Raw genomic sequence first — 19,518 nt, 5'->3', positions numbered from 1 at the left:
GCATTTGATGAGCGCCTAGACTGTACAAAACACCGATGTGCAGACTGTGGAGGTGGTGGCCGTGAAAGTGTGCCACTCTCGTCCCCCTTCAAGGAAGAAGGCAAGTTACTTGCAGTCCAGGTGGTTATCTAGCAGCCTCCAACTGTTGGCCTTCAGAACCCACTCATATTTCAGCCAAGACCATGCTCTTTCTTGGCAGCCCCCAGCTCTTGGCCATTTTTGCCCAGTGCAGAGCTTTACCAATGACCAGGTTTGAGACCCTGTTGAGTTGCCTTTATCAGATGAGCCTCGCGTTCTCAGGTTCTGTCTTCCTTCTCCTGCTTCCTCCCCACTCTTCCTTTCATCGCTAGTGGTTCCGCACTGCCCCACGGCTCTCCCTCATCCGTCTGGCTTCCTTCCTTGTCCCAGGCTGCCTTCTAAGATGGCGCCCAATGATCTCGGTCTCCTCACGCCCTTGTGCGATCTCCTCTCCTTGAATATTGGCTGGACCTAGTGACTTGCTTTTAACAAACAGAAATCAACAAAAGCGATGGACAGTTGCTTTGGAGATCAGGTTACCAAAAACTGTGACTTGGGTGTTACTGGCACTCTCTTGCTTTCTTTCCCATTTTCTCACTCCCATGAGGCAGGCTGCTATATTGTGAGCAGCCCTATGGAGACAGAAGAAATTTAAGCTGGACTCCAGCCTCTGACCATCTGTGACCCTCAGTGCACTAGCCTACAAGCAACTGAATCCTGTCAATTACTATACACGTGAACCTGGCAGAAGATCCTTCCCCGGTTGAACCTTTGGATAAGACCAGACCTTCAGCTGACACTTTGCAGCCTTGTGAGAGATGTTGAGTCAGATGTACCCAGTTGACCTGTGCCTTTATTCTTGACCCATAGAAACAATGGGGTAATTTGTTACACGGCAATGGCTGAATGATACACCCTCTTTTACCTTTCACAGACACGACTCCTCATAAAAGCCTAACTCTGGACTCAGCTTTAGCCTCTGCTGTCTGGAGGACCCAGCTGACCATCAGTTCTGGTGCTTGGGAGAAGGGTCAAGCCGGGAGTGCAGATGTGAAGGTCGGCGGTATAGATGTGGAACAGGAGATGTGAGCATCCCCGAGCACGAGGTTGAAAAGAGAAAGATCAGGGATGGGATCCGTGTGTCACTTCAGGCGGGGAGAAGAGTCAGCCAAGGAGACTGAGGAGGGGATCTGAAAGCTCCCCCCACCCCCCAGAGCCTCCCTCACGCTTCCCCCACCCCTTCTTCCCACTCTTCACCAGAGGCTGGGCGAGCTGCCCCTCCTTCCTCTCGTGTGGCACTTACACACTGTCTCGTAATTGCTGCATTCAGTGTCAACCTCCCAAGAGCCCACGAGGGACCCTTGAGGGCAGGGCTGGCGTCTTACTGTTGACTTCCTAGTGTTTCACGACGCTGGTGTTTAGAAGGAACTCCCTTAATGTTCAAACAAATGTACGACGAGAGTGTATGAAGCCAGCGAAACAGGATGCGAGTCTGGTTGTGAAACCGTAACTAAGTCAGTTAACAACACTGTATTGTGCGTTTAAAACCTTACAAGGGGCGGTCCCAAGTGGTCTTACAATAATTAAAAAATACAAACCCAAACTATAGCTCAGCCCTGTCGACATCTGCCTTGTAATATATGCAAAGTAATATACCCAATTTTCTCGTTTAATATATGCACGTAACATATGCAAATTTTTCTCATTTAACCCTTCTCAGCCTATGAGACCATTGGAACTGTTTCCCATTTTGCAGTGAGCAGACCAAAAATGACACAGGCCTTGAATGTTGGGACTGTGCAGTCCTGCTCTGTGTGAGAACCCGAAGTCAGGTGAAGGCTCCTTGGGCCTTCAGTCTGGAGTTAGATTCTGCTTCTAGTGTTCAGGGGTGGGATCTCCAGGCATCAGGATCAGCTCTCCTTTCTCCCATCAGCCATTTACATTCTGGGAACCTCCCCCCAGGCCCCTTTCTGCTGAGATCTACAGAGGATTGCCACATACCTAACGTGGCCAGGTTGGCTGAAATGTCTGAGTTCAGCCTTTTGAGGCAGGGGAGAGCCTGGCCGTCAGCAAGAATAATTTTTGAACCATCTGCGACCCAGCTTGTCAGGGTGCCACTCTGCCTATCTGTGGTTCAATGTCACGGAGATATGGACAGAGTCTACCCCTTGAATTACGCCACAACCATCTGTCGGAGAGTAAAAAGTTTAATCAGTAAGTTAGCGTTCTTCACTTTGGATCATTTCTCCTTTTTTTTTTTAAAGTTTTTTTTTTTTAATGTTTATATTCATTTTTGAGACAGAGAGAGACAGAGCATGAGTGAGGGAGGGAGACACAGAATCCAAAGCAGGCTCCGGGCTCTGAGCTGTCAGCCCGGAGCCCGATGCGGGGCTCGAAGTCGTCAACCGCAAGATCGTGACCTGAGCTGAAGTCAGACGCTCCACTGACTGAGCCACCCAGGCGCCCTGGATCATTTCTCCTTAAGCATCCCTCCCCTACCCCTAAACTGACAAGCTCTATGGTGATTATGTTGAAGGAGTTGCAGTAAACTGATTTTTTTTCCCAGCAACATCCACAGATAAAAGACCGCAGGGATGCTCATACTTTCGGGTACCAAAAGCCCTTGAAGCGTCGGGATGAACATGTTTTTCTCGTAGTGTAGAACCTCCATGCTGAGCGAACATCTGGTAATTACACTGTATTCATATTTTGGCAATAGCCAGAGCGTTGCACCATCATGGAGCCAATTTTGGTTAGATGCAGGCCGTGTTTTTCCAGCAGAATTGAAAAATAACGCGAAATTGGCCAGAGAAAGCTTTTTGTTATTGTTGTTGTTTGGACTCATTTAAACGATTACCCTGAGTGATTTTTTATTTGAATTCCTATACAGGGCCTCTGGTCACAAGCTTTATCTGTTTCCAATTTATAACACAGCAAAGAGAAAATTTATTTTGGGGGCCCGGAAACGCTCCCTTGATCTTGTGGTGTTGCTATCACTATTGCGAGTAGCTTTGACGAACTGGAGATGCCAACTCAGAAAAAGAAACCAGGGTAAGGCAAGGGACACCGCTCTAACAGAAGCACAAGTTAGTCCCGCTTACAAAGAGGCTACAAGGCACTGAGACCCGCGTCAAGTCAGGAGACGGGCATCCTGCTTTCTTGCTTCTTTATTCAAAGTGTGGTCTGTGGACCAACAACATCAATATCGCCTGGGGAGTTGTTAGAAGTGCAGGCTCTCAGGCCTCCCGCCAGACCTCTGGAGTCAGGATGTGCACGTGAACAGGAGGCCCAGACGGTTCTTACGCGTATTCAGTCTGAGAAACTGACGTAATGCCAGCCTTCCTTGGAACTAGCCACACTCATCTGAGTATTTCTTATATTTAAAATGAGGAATTTGGGCTGCCTGGCTGGCAGACTTAGTCAGTAGAGCGTGTGACTCTTGACCTTGGGGTTGTGAGCTTGAGCCCTGCACTGATTGGGTGTAGAGATTGCTTAAAAAAATAAAAGCTGGAGGGGCGCCTGGGTGACTCAGTAGGTTCAGCATCCGCCCCTCGATTTTGGCTCAGGTCGTGATCTCGCGGTTCGTGAGATCAAGACTCTCGTCGGGCCCTGTGATGGCAGCGCAGAGTCTGCTTGTGATTCTCCTCTCCCCCTCTCTCTGCCCCTTTCCTGCTTATGCGTGCTTTCTCTCCCTTTCAAAATAAGTACACATTTTTTAAAAGATAAAAGAAAAGCTTTAAAAAGTGAAGAATGTGGCCTAGAGCAGTTGCTTTCTACAGTTGGATCTCCCGGGCCCTAATATCGAAAGATGCTCCCTGGCAGAAAGGATTCTCTGGCTAAACATGTTTCACACATTCCTATTACTTCACAATGCATACTAACGTATTAAAGGCTCAGAGAAGTCCTGCAATAAAGGGACCTTTTTAAATAGCATACACTTTTGTGATCTCTGAACCATTTTTCACATCAAATTGAGTATCATCCCACGAAATGAGGGTTCCACGGAATGCGCCCTGCAGGAGATCGTTTCTAGAGTCCCCTTCACTCTCTCGTCCTATAAAATAAACTTCCTCCATGCCCTTTCCTTAGCATTTTGTGTTACGACAAACTGTACCTCTCGGTAATCTACCAGTTCTTAATGTTGCTCTTCTGAGCTTTTTTGAGCCTTTAGAAGTGTTGACGCAGAGACCTAGATAGAATGGCCAGCCGTCCTGCTTTGGCCCAGGACTTTCCTGGTTTTGGTACCGAAAACTCCTCATCCCAGGAAACCCCTCCGTCCTGTGCAAATCAGGATGGCTGGTGACTGTAAAAACACATCAGGCTTAACAAGATTGGGAGACCCCTCACCTTCTATTTCTTTTCCTTTCTCTCTCTCTGTCTACCTCGCCAGTTCCCATCCCTACTCCTTCCCTCAAATGATCAACACAGGAAGAATTGCCTGGTAGCTTGGTCAGATTGAAAGCAAAGCTGAAAAAGAAAGAAAGAAAAAGAAAGAAAGAAAGAAAGAAAGAAAGAAAGAAAGAAAGAAAGAAAGAAAGAAAGAGGAAAGAAGGAAGGAAGGAAGTTGACTTTGCAGAAGCAGATCCACGGACACATGGATTTTCTGTTCCAGTGAATGGATTTGTCCCAGTCAGCCAACCTGATGCAAGAAGAAATCCCAAGCTTAAGGTAGATGGTGAGTCTGTTTCACAGGCAGCTTCATCATAATTGAAATATAAAGATCTGGTTTGAAGGAAATGTCGTTAATGCTAAAGGTGTCGGATGTATTTTTGTATCTTTAATCAGCTCTCGAAGAAATGTGGTATCCCCTGTAGTAATGAAATCTAGATCGCTCGGGTTTCCAAGTATGAACCCTTTGTGCAGGTAGCCTGCCCCTGCCCTCGAACCTTTTTTCCTGAGGCTTTCAAATATATTATATTTGATTGACGAGATCCACACATGTGGACAAAATTCCTAGTTCAGAGATTCTGTTTCCTTGGTATGGTTCAGCCTCCGTGACATATACCTCTTTATTAAAGACTTGGGAAGTTTCTGAGTCCTCCTGGTACCTGGTAATTCTAATTCCAGCCTTACCTCCCCGTGCATTGCATTTTTCCTCGTTTCAGTTAAACAGAATGTTTAAAAGACACCGTCGCGACCAGAATGGGATAGCTTATTTTCTGCGAGAGCCAAAACAAGTATGTGCATCCTTTAAATAACAATATTTTCTGATGTTAATGTCGAATTAATCCAAGAAATGAATATGTATTGATGGTATTCTTTTGGGTTTTGAAAATCCTTACAACCACATAATTAAATGAGTGCCTTTAGAAATACTGATAAAAGCCCACCGCCATTCAAATATCTATACAAGACAATGGCCGTAAGCTGTGGGCTTGGGAGATTAGTTTGGCCACGAGCCAGTGTTTATCACAATATTTCCATCTCAGCTGATAAAATTTAATCATTCTTATTTAAATAGAAATCAGAATTAATGCAGGTTTTAAAGAGAAGGAATAATAAACAAATCGCACTATCTTTATTTCAAAGCTTCTGGCATATATTGTCTATTCAGAATGGAAATGTTAGCTGTTGTTGGGTTGTTTTTCTACCTTGGACTTTCATTCCAAGAGTCCTCAAAAATAATGAGCTATTGCTTCCCGAATATTTATTTCTTCAGCTCTGCTTTAAGTAAAGTGGCTTCCACCCGCCTCTCCAGTGGGATAAACAGGGCTTTGTGTGAGACGGGGAACGCGGCTTGAACTGGAGTTAGCAGCGTTGTGTAGCCCAGGGTGGTTGGGGATTTGGGCTGACCCACGGCCATCCTCGTGCCCAGGGCCCTTGAGCCCCACAGCAGGAAGTGAGAAGGTAGTCGGTGTGGAGTGGGTGCCTGGCTGGCTTTGGACTGGAGCACGGGGCTGCTAGAGGGTCAAGGCCAGAGTCAGTCTCCCAGGGAACAGTCAGATACCACAGCTTTATGCCAGGAGTTACAGTCCAAAGAAACCTAATTGGCCATTTAGTTCCGCCCACTCTTTTTGTGGGTGAGCAAGTTGAAGTCCAGAGGGCGGAAGTGACTTGCTTGCTCAGGGTCACCTGTCAGGTCAGCAGGAAAACCACCTTGCAGTCAAGTCTCCAGAGCCGTCTCGTGTTCTCTTGATTTCTCAACGGCTCTTTTCATCCAGGGCAACTCAGCGCCATTTTGTTTTGACCCTGTCTCTACATTTTGGTTAAGGTCTCCAATGCTTTTTACCAAATATACCAAACCAACCCCTTTCAGATTAAAATACATCCCCATCCACACAGTAAACAAACCACTGAAAAGAACTCAAGTCTCCCTAGGACTTTTGTGTCTTGCGCGATGAGATCTAGAGAACCTCTTTTTTCCTTCAATAATACTGTAAAAATAGTAAATTAATTGCACTTAAATATAAGAAGAATAAAAAGAGCTTGTCCATAACTTCTCTGTCTTGATAATATAACTAATATTTAAAAAATAAAATTAGGGGCGCCTGGGTGGCTCAAGTCGGTTGAGCGTCCGACTTCGGCTCCGGCGGTGATCTCGCAGTTCGTGAGTTCGAGCTCTGTGCTGACAGCTCCGAGCCTGGAGCCTGCTTCGGATTCTGTGTCTCCCTCCCTCTGCCCCTTCCCCGCTCATGCTCGGTCTCTCTCTGTCTCTCAAAGATGAGTAAACGTTAAAAAAAAATTAAATAATTCCAATACGTGAGATTTATCGATCATTTTCTGTGGTTCTAGGCCCTTTCCTGCCACTGTCCCATTTAATCCATCCAACATCCCAAGGAGGTGGGTACCAGTCTTATCCCCATTTTATAGATAAGGAAGCTGAAGGAGGGAAGGGGTGAGCAACTTTTCCAGCATCACTACAAGCAAGTGGCAGAGCTGGGATTCCGATCCAAACAGTCTGCAGTAGGGCTCGGGTCCTTAACCAGGTTCCGCGTCGCCTCGGAAACGTGCATTCTTAGTCGAGCTGGCCCTAAGGACTTACCTGAGTTGTAAGTTTTATTTCATCTTCAAACTTGATTTCCCACATCCCATTGTTTCCGTGGCCATAGAATCTCTCCCAGGTAGGAATTAGGTCCCGTTCAAGTCAATTGGCATAAACAGTCAGATTTGTTAGAAAAGGCATTTTGGAATCAATTTGACTCTATTGCTTTTGACTTTGTTATGAATTTCAGTTTGGGTTAAGGGTGTATGGGACTTCAAAACATCTGGTTCAGTCATTTAAGAACCTTTCTGAGACTTCACAACTCCTTAAGACTTCCTTTCGAATTCAGACATTTCCTCTGTCACCACCCTCTGAAAAACGCTTTGAGAAACAAGGAAACAATGCTTTATTCATTTGAGAAAATGCATAGAGGCGTCCTTAATCTGGTATGAATGGGAGTAAGATGTTTTACATAAGTAAAATCTCAAGAAACTAAACCGTAGAATTTTAAGAGCTGAAGTGGTTTTTGCCAACAGTTTTTGGTGGTTTCACATCCATGCTTTTTTTTTTGCTGTTTTAACAATTTTTTGATAACCCCAGCCCATGATTGCAACTGTTACTCATATACTATGTGCCCTAGTGAGAATTCCTGGCAAAGCCTTCTTTTGGGATCTGGGACTCCGTAACACACGCGACTTCGTAATATTGTCCCTTAATTACTTGACACTCTAAGATCTTAATATATAAATATACATTAAGACACGTATTTATATATTAGTGTATCTTAAGAGATGTACTAATATATAATATACGATATATTTTTATTTTTATATATTTGTATTTGTATATAAAAATATTTTTATATCTTTGTATATAAACGCCATAGTTTGAGTACGGATGCTTGATCGCATTTGGATAGTGCGACTGGCCGGTAGGAATATGAACACAAGCTAGGAATTGATGAACTCTGGGCAGTCTGGCTCACCGTCTCTAGAAGAGGCATGACTGTTCCCAGCTGATATTCCCTAAAGGGACAAGGCACGTCACTTGGCCTGTACTATTGCCGTTCTCTGCTGCAACCCCGGGGGGACCACTGAATTGGATCCTCTGGGACTCCTTGGCAGCCGGGAGACCACCACGTCCCCACTCAGAGACATTTAGGTAGTTTCTCCTTTTTCACTGTTAGAAACAGGGCCGCAGCAGACATCACGGGGGCAACGTCGCTTTGTGCACACAGGCAAAGGGTGACTTTGGGACGGGCACCGACATCTAAACTCTAGGCATCGTGAACTTTTCCCAGGACCGCCGAGTCGCTCTCCAAAATGATGTACACCCGCATAAGAAGGGCTTCCCGTTCCCTACTTTTCTCAACAACACTCAGTCTTCTTGATTTCTGAAAAACCCTTATTACAGTACCAACAGAAATACTTTGTTAAACCATTTTATCGAGGTGTGATGGACAGACAAAATGCTGTGCATATTTAATGTAATGCAAGTTCACGAGCACGGAAGAGGTACCCCCCATGACCCCATCACCGCAGTCTATGCCACAAACATATCTATTACCTCCAAAGGCTTCCTCCTGCTCTCGTCATGGTTATTATTATTATTGATAGAAACACTTAACAGGTAAGCGATTTTGAAGGCTATAGTCAAGTGTTGTTAACTCTAGGCAGCACACCGTATGATAGATCTCAAGAACTTACTCATCTTATATTACTGAAACTTTCTACCCTTTGACTAATGCTTCCCCATCTTCCCCTCTGGCCCCAGCCCCTGGCAACCGCCCTTCCAATTCTCTGCTTCTGGAAGTCTGACTCCCTTGGATTCCTCATGCAAGTTTGATCATGCAATAGTATTTGTCCTTCCGCGTCTGATTTATTTCCCTTAGCGTGATGTCCTCCAGATCTATCCGGCTTCTTGCCGGTAGCAGGATTTTCTTCTCTCCAAAGACTGAACAGTAGCCCGTCGTATGGATATACCACATTTTCCTTATCCATTTGTCCATCGGTGGACAGCTAGGTTGCTTCCACACCTTGGCTATTGTGACTACTGCTACGGTGACCATGGGGATTGCAGGCGTCTCTTTAAGATCCCGATTTCAACGTGTTGGTCCTTCTCTTCGTGCCCCCTTAGCTTAGGTGTTTTAGTCTTCTGTCAAACTGAAGTTTTAAATGTAGTAACTCAATTCTGAGCAACAGAAACACTCATCTATTTGCATGGGGCGAATCCTCAACAATCATCTCTTGATTGAAAAATCAGTCCGGTGGAGAAGGAAGTCGCGTTCTGCCAAATATTGGAGTCTGTTCCAACCGTTCTGCTGCTTAAAAAGGAATACTGGTGTTTAGATTTCTTGAGCCCACCTTCGGAAGTCCGCTTGACCAAGACACAAGGAAGAGAAATCTTAATTCAGGCCCCAGCATTCTGGTAGATGTTCTGCCCCCTTCAACCCAAGGCCGAGGGTGAACCCTGCTGACCCCTACAGATGCAAAAGGCAGAGGGTGTGGGCTTCTCCTGCCATGCCTGTTAGACTTGGGTTACGTCGAAATTTCTCATCACCCCCATTGATTTATCCTGGTCTACTTTGGTAAACACTGCCTTGGGGCGGGTTCTCTTTGTTTCGTATCACGATAGCTGGATCTCATTGCTGCCAAAGTAACGAACACAAATAATACTTAGACATGTTCTTTACTTTCCCCGTAGAAACCTGCCTGCTTTTAGTGTTGGCCGAGACATTGTGTGCTCTCTGTCCAGCTTGCATTTTCCCCCTAAGGATAGAGACGAGCGGATGCGAAGTAGATTAGGTTCCTCTTTGCCCACAGAAGGACATCACAGGTGTGACGACGCAGAGCAAATGGCACCAGCCTCTGTGTTGGGAGACAAGAGAGAGCGGCGGGGACTGTGGCTGACTGGAAAGCAGGGCGCGCACCCCGGCTAAGGGAAGACACTGCTGGACGGCCTGGGCTTGGTGCCTCTTGGCTGTCCCCACCCCCAACAGGATTTGGAGATACAGATTAAGAAAAAAATTTTTTTAAATATTTATTTTATTTATCTTGAGTGTGAGAGAGAGACAGAGCCTGGGAGAGGCAGAGAGAGGGGGAGAGAGAGGATCCCAAGCAGGCCGTCAGCACAGAGCCCAACACAGGGCTCGAACTCACCACCACGAGATCATGACTTGAGATGAAATCCAAAGTCAGATGCTTAACCGACTGAGCCACCCAGGCGCCCCTGGAGATTCAGATTTTTAACACAAAACCTCCCAAAGTTTTATTTAAACACTGACATATAATTTAAATATATATATATATAATAAATATATGTAATATAATATATTAATATATATTTAATTAATATATTAATTATAAAATCAAGTAATTATATAAATTATATTTTAAAAACTATATAAATTAAATCTGTCTCTCTATATAATAATATATTAAATATATATTATATATAAATATATAATTTTATTTATATATTTATTATAGTAATATATTAATTTATATATTAATGTATTAATTATTAATATTATTTATTATTTATATAAATAAAATATATATAATAAAATATATAAATACATAATATACAATAAAATATATAAATATTATTTATTTCTATAAATAAATTATATATAAATATATATATTATTATTAGAGAGAGAGAGATTTAATGCTGCATCACTGAGCATAGTGCAGGCCTCATCAAAGCGGCCTGTGGGTCCTGTTTGGCTAATGGATTACCACCAGTTCACTTCCTGGGGATGTTTCCAGTTAATAATTCAGCCCCTCTTAATCATGTCATTACTCCATGGATTTTCAGCACTCACACATTCCATTTCTCCTAACCTAGCCGTTTCCATTCATTGCTTTGCAGTTCTTTCAAAGGTTTCCTTTCCATTTTGTCTCATTACCTGGATGGGAGCTCCTTAAGGCCACGCCAGACAGGGCTGGGCTCCAGGGTGGCCCCTGCCCGCAAGGGGCGAAGGCTGGAAGGCGCATATCTGACGGGACAGGGAGGGGGCGCAGGGGAGGTACAGCCCAGAGGCGGCCCGAGAGCCAGAACACCAGCTCCTGATTCCAGCCGTAGTCTCTGGACTCATCAGCCCTTGCCTGAACCACTGCAGAAGACCCCGACCGGCCCACTAGAGCTACTCTGGGCCCGTCCTGGCCTTTGAAATCACTGCAGCCCGAGTGACCTGATCACGTTCCTCGGGCCTCCTCACATCGTTGCAAAGCTTACTTCTCTTTCGATGAAGCCCCCAGTCCTGCGCAGGACCCAAGAAGACCTGTCTGCTTTGCAGCCTTTCCAGCCCCACCCCCCACCTCCATTTCTTGCCATTCAGGTTCTCAAACACGCTATGTTTCCTCCTACCCCTGGGCCTGCGAATGCACCGATCCAGTGTAGACTCTGCCCTTGCCCGGGTTCAGTCCTTCTCGGGAGCATTCGGATCTCAGCACAGGCGTTGTTTTGGTGAGGAAGGCTTTCCCGAGCCCCCAGGCCAGGTCAGGCCTCCCCAGGTCCATGGGATTCCCAGCTCCATGAGAGCAGAGATCTTACCTGCCTTCCTCACCACTAAATTCCTAGTGGATTGCCCAATGCCTGGCACAGCACAGGCACAAATTCAATATTCAGGGCAGGAAGCCAGGCCGCAAAAAGAGATGTCGCAATGGTGTGATGTCAGGACTAGCTGTGAGGTCCGTCTGTCCTAAAACTAGACCCTCCTCTCACTCCTCCATCGCGAGAGAAGGTCTTCAATTTTACAGGAGATACGGCTGCAGAAAAAGCATCCGTTGACGTCCTCTCTCCTGCAGTCCACTGCCTTACTGCCTGAACGGAGGTCTGCGGTCCAGCAGCCTTGGCATGACCTGGGAGCTTGTTAGCTACCAACTCCGCGTGGACAGAAGTCGCTTTCTAGTTTACTCCCATGGCCCCGAACGGCATCAGGTACACAGCAGGTGTTCAACAGGCGTTTGAGGGAATGGGTGATGGAGGGAAAAAGTAAACGCTGGAACGAAGAGGCGTTGGAATGGGAGAATGCTGGCGATGAAGGGAGAATGAATGAAGGCTGAATGAATGAGTGCCTCGCCGTGTCGGGGACATGGGGCAACGTGCCGCATCTGGGCATTGAAAAAAAAACCAAACCAAAACAAAACAGAAATAAAAACACCTGTCTGGTCTCCGAAAACAGTGTTCCTGTTGTCCTCGGTCTGAATGGGGCTTGCTTCGCTCAATCCTTCACTGCTGTCATCACTAATCAAGACAACATGGCCCCAGCCCCCTTGGTCTTAGCCAAGTCCCAGGCTCCCCGGTGGATCCCATGAGCGTAAACAAGCCACAGAGAGAGGAGGAAGGAGAGCAAGTGACCACCAAGAGGTTGGCGACGTATCTGAATCAAGGCCTGTATACCCGGGCGAGACGCAAAGGAAAAATCCATTTTCCTATCAATGTAATTCCCGGCAGAAACGGGTCTGTGGAGTGATCAGTGCCGAGCGGGCGACACGGAACGTGGCACATTGTTTGGCAAATTCTCTGTCATCGCCAGGAAAGCCGTCACAATTACTATTTGTGTCGCGCCTCCTCTGTACTGAGAAACTTACTTCTATCACCTCATTTTACCTTCCTAACAAGCCAGTGGAGAACTGTTATCACCCGCCCCACTTTACAGGTGAGAAACCGAGGCACTGAGAGATTCAGGCATTTGGCCCCAAGATCCCACAGCCACTGAGGAAGCGGCAGAGCTGATGTTTGAACCCATCCCGCCAGGCTCCCCCAGTTCACTATCTCAAACTCTATAGGCTACACAGAAGATTATTGAAGGGATGCACGCATGCATTCATTCTGCAGTCTGCAGGCCTCTGTCACGAACAAGGCCCTCCGTGTGAGTACCCAAAAGCAATGATAGCCAATTCCTGACCCTTGGAGTGTTTCACAAGGTATATTTCCTGGATGGTCTGATGGTTCTATTCATAGATGTGGACACCCGAGAGCCAGAAAACTTAACGGGTCCTTTTCAGGGTCCTGTGATCAGGAACAGAAAGGATTTAGAACCTGAACCTGGGTGTTCTAACCCCAGGCCTAGAGTTATTTGCGCGCGAACATGCTTGTTTAAAATACCGGAAGTGGGGCCCCTGGGTGGCTCAGTCGGTTAAGCGTCCGACTTCGGCTCAGGTCACGATCTCACTGTCCGTGAGTTCGAGCCCCGCGTCGGGCTCTGTGCTGACCGCTCAGAGCCTGGAGCCTGTTTCAGATTCTGTGTCTCCCTCTCTCTCTGACCCTCCCCCATTCATGCTCTGTCTCTCCCTGTCTCAAAAATAAATAAAAACATTAAAAAAAAATTTAAAAAAAATACCGGAAGAGATCAGACACGCAGACATGTGAAGAATCAAACAGGGTAGGAACGATAGGTGCTTTCCCAGAACATACCAAGTGCCATGGGCAGATGCAGATCGCCACGATGTGACGGACCAAATGCCACCATCCCGATGGAAGGACGCACCTCCTTCACTAGCTTTCCCAGAGAGGGGTTGGTGTGGGTTGCTTTAGAAGAGCAAATATAAAATGTGTTTCAAAATGCACAGCTACATGGGCCACCATTTGCATTCAGAAGAGAGTATCGTCCAAAAGCTCCCCAAATTATCTAGAAAGCCCTACTTGCCAGCTTTTGAAAATGCTTTGGGGTCCACCTTTCTCCCCCTTCTGGCCTGACTTGCCCATTTAAAAGGTTGCCCTTTTGTCATGAACTCTCATTAAAATGCTCAGTTAGTGGCATCGATAAGTTTATCCCTCGGAGAAGGCAAGCATGCTGGGGCTCTAATGACATGGTCTTTCGGTGTTCTTAAGGCATTGATTAACCCTCACCTGCCAGAAATCATTAGCAAACGATTGCTATTTTCTGATAGTTTTGAAAGGAGGATAACTTTTAGTAAATAATCACCGGCCCCTTTCCCAGGGGGTAAAACCGGATTGGAACCGCTCGGAAACGCCACATTGGTTTATTTTTTAGCGGGTGTATTTAGGAAGGAATGGAAATTGCATTCCAAGCAGCTAATTATAGGATAAGTGTGCCTACTTAACCAGGCAAGCATGTCAGCTGTGCACAGAGCGATCGCATTATATACATTTTCTGTTCTCTGGATAATTAACAGGATCAAAATATTACTGTCAGATTCAAGGGGAAAATTAACACATTATCTTAATTGTCTTTTCTACTCAGGTACAAGGCATTACCATTTCAAAAAGGACTTGTCTAATACATTGGAATTTTAAGCTATAATTCCTGAAGATGCCATTAATCCCTTTCCAAACTTTGATCTACCGTTGTGATATCTTTGGATCCTGCTTTCTCTGCTTTACTTTTGAACTTCTGGGCTAGATACAGCTATTGTAAAAAAGTAAACTTCATAAACTTGCAGTTAAAGAAATGATATCAAGACAAAGTTGATAAATGCTTCAAACTCAGCACTTCCTCATAATTTTACCTCATTTTACTATGATCTAAAAAGAAATTGGCAAAGACTACACTTGATCTTAGCCAAAAGGCGGAGAAGCGATTGAAATTGGCAAAGACTACAAATCAAGGCTTTGTTGATTGCCTAGACCAGGGTTGGCAAACTATAGCCTGAGGGCTAGATGCTTATTTTAGTAAATAAAGTTTATTAGAACACAGCCACACCTACTTGTTTGCATCTTATCACATGGCTGCTTGTGTGCTATCACAGAATTCCTACAGAGACCGGGTGCTCTGCAAGCCTAACATACATATACATATTAGATATATAGATATCTATATATAGAATATATACATTTATATAGACATACAAAATACAGAGATATAACAAATAGATATAAATATATATATTATCTTTTTTTTTTTTAAATGTTTATCTATCTTTGAGAGAGAAAGAGAGAGACAGAGCATGAACAGGAGAAGGGCAGAGAGAGAGGGAGACACAGAGTCCGAAGCAGGCTCCATCCAGGCTCCGAGCTGTCAGCACAGAGCCCAACGCGGGGCTCGAACCCACAAACCACGGGATCATGACCTGAGCCGAAGTTGGACGCTTAACCGACTGAGCCACCCAGGTGCCCGTGTGTTTGTGTGTGTGTGTGTGTGTGTGTGTGTGTGTGTGTGTGTGTTTTGAGAGATAGAATGTGAACGGGGGAGAGGGGCAGAGGGAAAGAGAGAGAATGTTAAGCAAGCTCTATGCTCGGCTCAGAGCCCAACTTGGGGCTTGATCCCACAACCCTGAGATTATGTCCTCAAGAGTCAGACGCTGACCCAACGGAGCCGTCCAGGCACCCCTGTAAGCTCAACATATTTGTTATCTGTGTTTGTTACAGAAAAGTTGCTGATCTCTGGTAGAGATCAATGGTAGAGAAAATGTCAGTAATGCAAATGCAATTTTGAAGTGTTTCACTCCTGTAACCATTACATTTTTGACTAGTGGGTAACTAAAGAAGTCAGAGATGTTCACCTTCAGGCATGGCTGGATCTAGGAGTCCAAATGATGTCACTGGGTCGCTCAGGTTTTTTTTGTTTTTTTTTTTCCTTCTCTTTTAACTTTATTTTCAGGCAACGTTTACCAAGATGTGATAAAATGGCTTCTCCAAGCCACTGACTAATATCCTAGCTAGAGTTTATAACCCCAGCTAAGAGAACATCGCTTTCACCGTCGTGGGGCTAGCCCAAGCCCTGCGTTGTGTTAACCTGCCATGGGTCATTTGCCCATGTACCAGTCAATCACAGTGATGGAGTACCCTGATTGGCTAGGTCCAGGACATGGACCCATTCCTGGAGCGGCGAGGGGGCGGCGAGTGTTAGGATAGCATCCACCCCCCCTGAATGCCCGGAGCCTGGTAGAAAGGCAGAATCAGGGGTGCGTCAGCGGCTCAGTCGGGTAACCACCTGACTCTTGGTCTTTGCTGGGGTCACTCACAATCTCACGGCTCGCGGGTTTGAGCCCCACATCGGGCTTTTTGCTCACAGCAGGGAGCCTGCTTGGGATTCTCTCTCCCTCTCTCTCTCTGCCCCTCCCTTGCTCTCTCTCTGCCCCTCCCTTGCTCTCTCTCTCTCTCTTTCTCTCTGTCTCTAAGTAAATAAATAAGCTTAAAAAAAAGGGGGGTGGGGGTGGAATGTAGAGTTACCAGGGCCCTTTCCAGACCTCCAAAACCAGAATCTGCATTTTGACAAGATCCCCAGGTGATCTGTATTCCTGCTGTGCTGTCCTGGGCCAAATTTCTCACTCTGCGGGAAACCAAGCCTCAGAAGGTTCCATGACTTTTCCAATGTCACCAGGTTAAGGGCTAATACTGCCAGGCTAGAACTTAGCTTTGAGCACCCCCCACTGTTCTCCCTGGTGCCCCCCAGGAGCTCCCTTTGTCCACCCGGGGAGCCCCTAAGCTGACTTAAATTCTACCCCCTGTGGGGAAAGAGGTGTCAAGGCAAGACCAGGAAAGAAAAAAAAAAAAATCCCAGTGTTTGTAAAAAAGAGCCTATCCAGGCAGCCCTCCACTGGCAAGAAATGCAAAGTCAAACTCCCAAACTGTTATTTACACACACCTCACTGGGGTTACATTAGTCCTGGGGCGGGGAGGGGGGGGGGTAGTCCCCGGGCGGGGGGGGGGGGGGTGGCAGGTGGCCTTGTTGTTGTATTTATGTGGGTCAGACACTGAGTCCTGTGTATTTTCATCATCGTCATTACCGCAACAACAACAACGGTAATCATAAATACATATTTTCAAAAGCCAGCGATGCCCTTTTCCATTCTGGGAGCTGGAGGGGAAATGCACCAATGTGAGGCCGCTCCCGTATTTCCTTACATGTTGACATCAGGAATGACACATATGGTTAACAGATTTTCCACATGTTTTTCTCCTTGGCTGACATCTCCCCACTCAATCAGAGCGAAGTCTGTGATCAGAGAGAGTGTTGATTGACTGTTTAGAGGGCATGAGCCTTCATGAAAACACAGGAATGACAGTTTATATAAATATCCTGACACTTTTTTCTTCTGCTTCCCCCTCCCTTAAATTCCCTTTTTTTATTTTTTCTTTGAGCTTAAAATTAATATTTTCTTTGTGGACATGTAATATCCCGGCATGCCTCAGAGCTCACTCAAGCAGCTTGTTAGCATTTCCTACTTAATTGGATCTTTTTCTCTCTTATCCATATGGGATTCTCCTGCCACGGTTTCCAATAGATCTAATGTCAAAACCTTAGAAAAAAGACCCAACTCCCCAGATCACGTAGTGTCATATACGTTTGCTTTCGTGAGATAACCGCAAAGATTCAGACTCAGGCTGATGTGATTTGGGGTGGGGGGCAAGTCTACAAAGTTCCAATTATTTGGGTAATTTGGGCAAACAGACCCTCCTTCATTTGTCTAAATTAGTTGGCTAATTGCAGCTTTTTGGTTCTGACCTAGAGGGATTTTGGCTGCTTCCAAAGTAAAGGGAAATAAATGATGTCGTTTCCTTTGGAACAACATTAAAGTTGGAAAGATTTTAATACGTGCAATTTTCCCACTGATAACATTTTACTTTCTGGACACCCTGAGTGGAAGGAAGATTATATTGTATTGACAGAGGTGAAATTATCGTTTCAGTTCGTGGTCTCAGAAAATCTGTCATAATTAGGTGGTACATATTTCCAAAAATGAGTCCAGCAAAAAGAGGACATGGGTGCAATATTCTCTTCTAGTCATCCAGAGAATTCCAACTGGGAGCAGGAGGACCCCGAGCTCTGTCCACATCCACCCAAGATCTTTGGGGATTCGGAATTCTCCCCAGGTTGGTCCTGGGGTAGAACTGGCTATGATATCATCATTCCTTCACCAACACTGTACTTTGTCTCTTTCCTTTGTCTTCGTCCTGCTTCTTTTCGTGGTTGCCCCAAGTCTGTGCCCCGCAGCGGGGCCCTGGTCCCTGACATCCAAGAGACTCAAAGGTAGACCCTTGACCCTTTCCGAACATGTGATTTCCAAGCTTACTCATTCGTCTGAGAGCCCAGCGAGGTGGCCTCTCTGCGTTCCCCGATCCCCAGGGGGTAACATGGCCTAAAAGCAGCCCTTAGAAGCAGAGCAAACTTCTTACCTGCTCCCCCACCCCTACCCCAATTCCGGGCTACCTGACAAATATCTCTTAGTTCACCTTTGCTTAGAGGCTATACATAGCGGCCAATTCAAGAATTCTGCACTCAAATCCCGATTCTGACTATCTTGCTGTTTGACTTTGGGAGAGTGCATTCATGTCTCTGGACTTTGGGAGAGTGCATTCATGTCTCTGGGCCTCAGTTTTCCCCATCTGCAAAATGGAAAGCACCGGCCAAGGTCTGGGTGAAATTCGAGCCCGAAAGGTTAACCCATTTTAAGAGAAGATTCTCATGCACCTACGTTTAAAATATGGATTCTCCCACCTTCGGGAAGATCCCCATTGTCGTGCGTCTGTAAGAGGTAGCAAAATTATGACCGGTCTTGAAAAACAGCAGTGTGATCACCTCCCATAGCACGTATAAAGCCGCTGTGTCTTCCCTCTGCAACGAATGTTTTTGTCTCTGCTCCTGTGAATATCTAAACACGTCTAAAGAGAAAATTTCAACTCTAGCTTTTCCCTTTGTGGGCCAATCTTTTGAACTGCAAATATATGAGCAGAGGGTATTTATGCATTCAACTTCTCCTGTACGTGTTTGTTTGACTGGTAAGATGGAAGGGTAAGGGACTATTTACCGATATCTTTGAGAATAATATAAGTACACAAGGGGGCCAGGAATAATAGGTTAACATCACAGAAAATGTAGGTTGGGTATAAACTTCTCAGCAGTTTGCATGATTCAATTATCAGGTAGTATCCCATAGGAAGGGCTTTGATAATCTGCACTGGGGACGTTTTCAATTTCCTTGGATTTTTGAAAAATCTCTCAGAGTGATCTTTGCAAAAAAAAACAGAAGGAAAGGCTGTTGGATTTCGGGTCTTTTTTTGCATTCATTTCTTTCTCTCTCTCTTTTTTTCCCCTCCACTTGCTAATTTCTTTGGATAATCGTTACAATGAAGTGTAACAAAGGATCCATTCAGGATTTCAAAACAGCAATGGCACGTGTGTATTTTGCCCAGCGCTGCGCAAACCTAATCCAATCGCGTTGGCTCCTATGTAAAGCGAAAATGTTTAACTTCTTACTCACGACTCGTAAGTGTATGTAACTTGCTTATCACTGACTTGACCTTTCTTGAAGACGAGAATACTCCATTTTCTTTCTTCTTACTATATTTTTGGTTAACGTTTTAAAGTAAAATAAGACAGAAAAAAAACCCCACACCCCAAACGTGTGGCTTGAAGAGTTATTATACGACAAATATCCCTGTAATCACTTGATTTCTCAAATCAAGAAATCTGACTTTGCCAGTCACCCCAGAGGACTTTTCGTGTGCCCCATTCCAGCGATGCCATTTTTTCTCCCCATGATCGATCCTTTCTTTGTAGTTAAGTGGGCACCACTGAACGCTTGCCCATTTTTAAAGACAGTTTATGCTCCTGAAGTCTCTCTTAATCTACCCATTTTCTATCCATTCGTCTCTACTCCTTACAC

The sequence above is a fragment of the Panthera pardus genome, unplaced genomic scaffold (genome assembly GCF_024362965.1).
Source record: "Panthera pardus isolate Hobbes unplaced genomic scaffold, ASM2436296v1 HiC_scaffold_18, whole genome shotgun sequence".
NCBI classification, from domain to species: domain Eukaryota; kingdom Metazoa; phylum Chordata; class Mammalia; order Carnivora; family Felidae; genus Panthera; species Panthera pardus.
The sequence above is the reverse complement of the archived record's forward strand: the minus strand, read 5'-3'. Positions refer to the sequence as shown.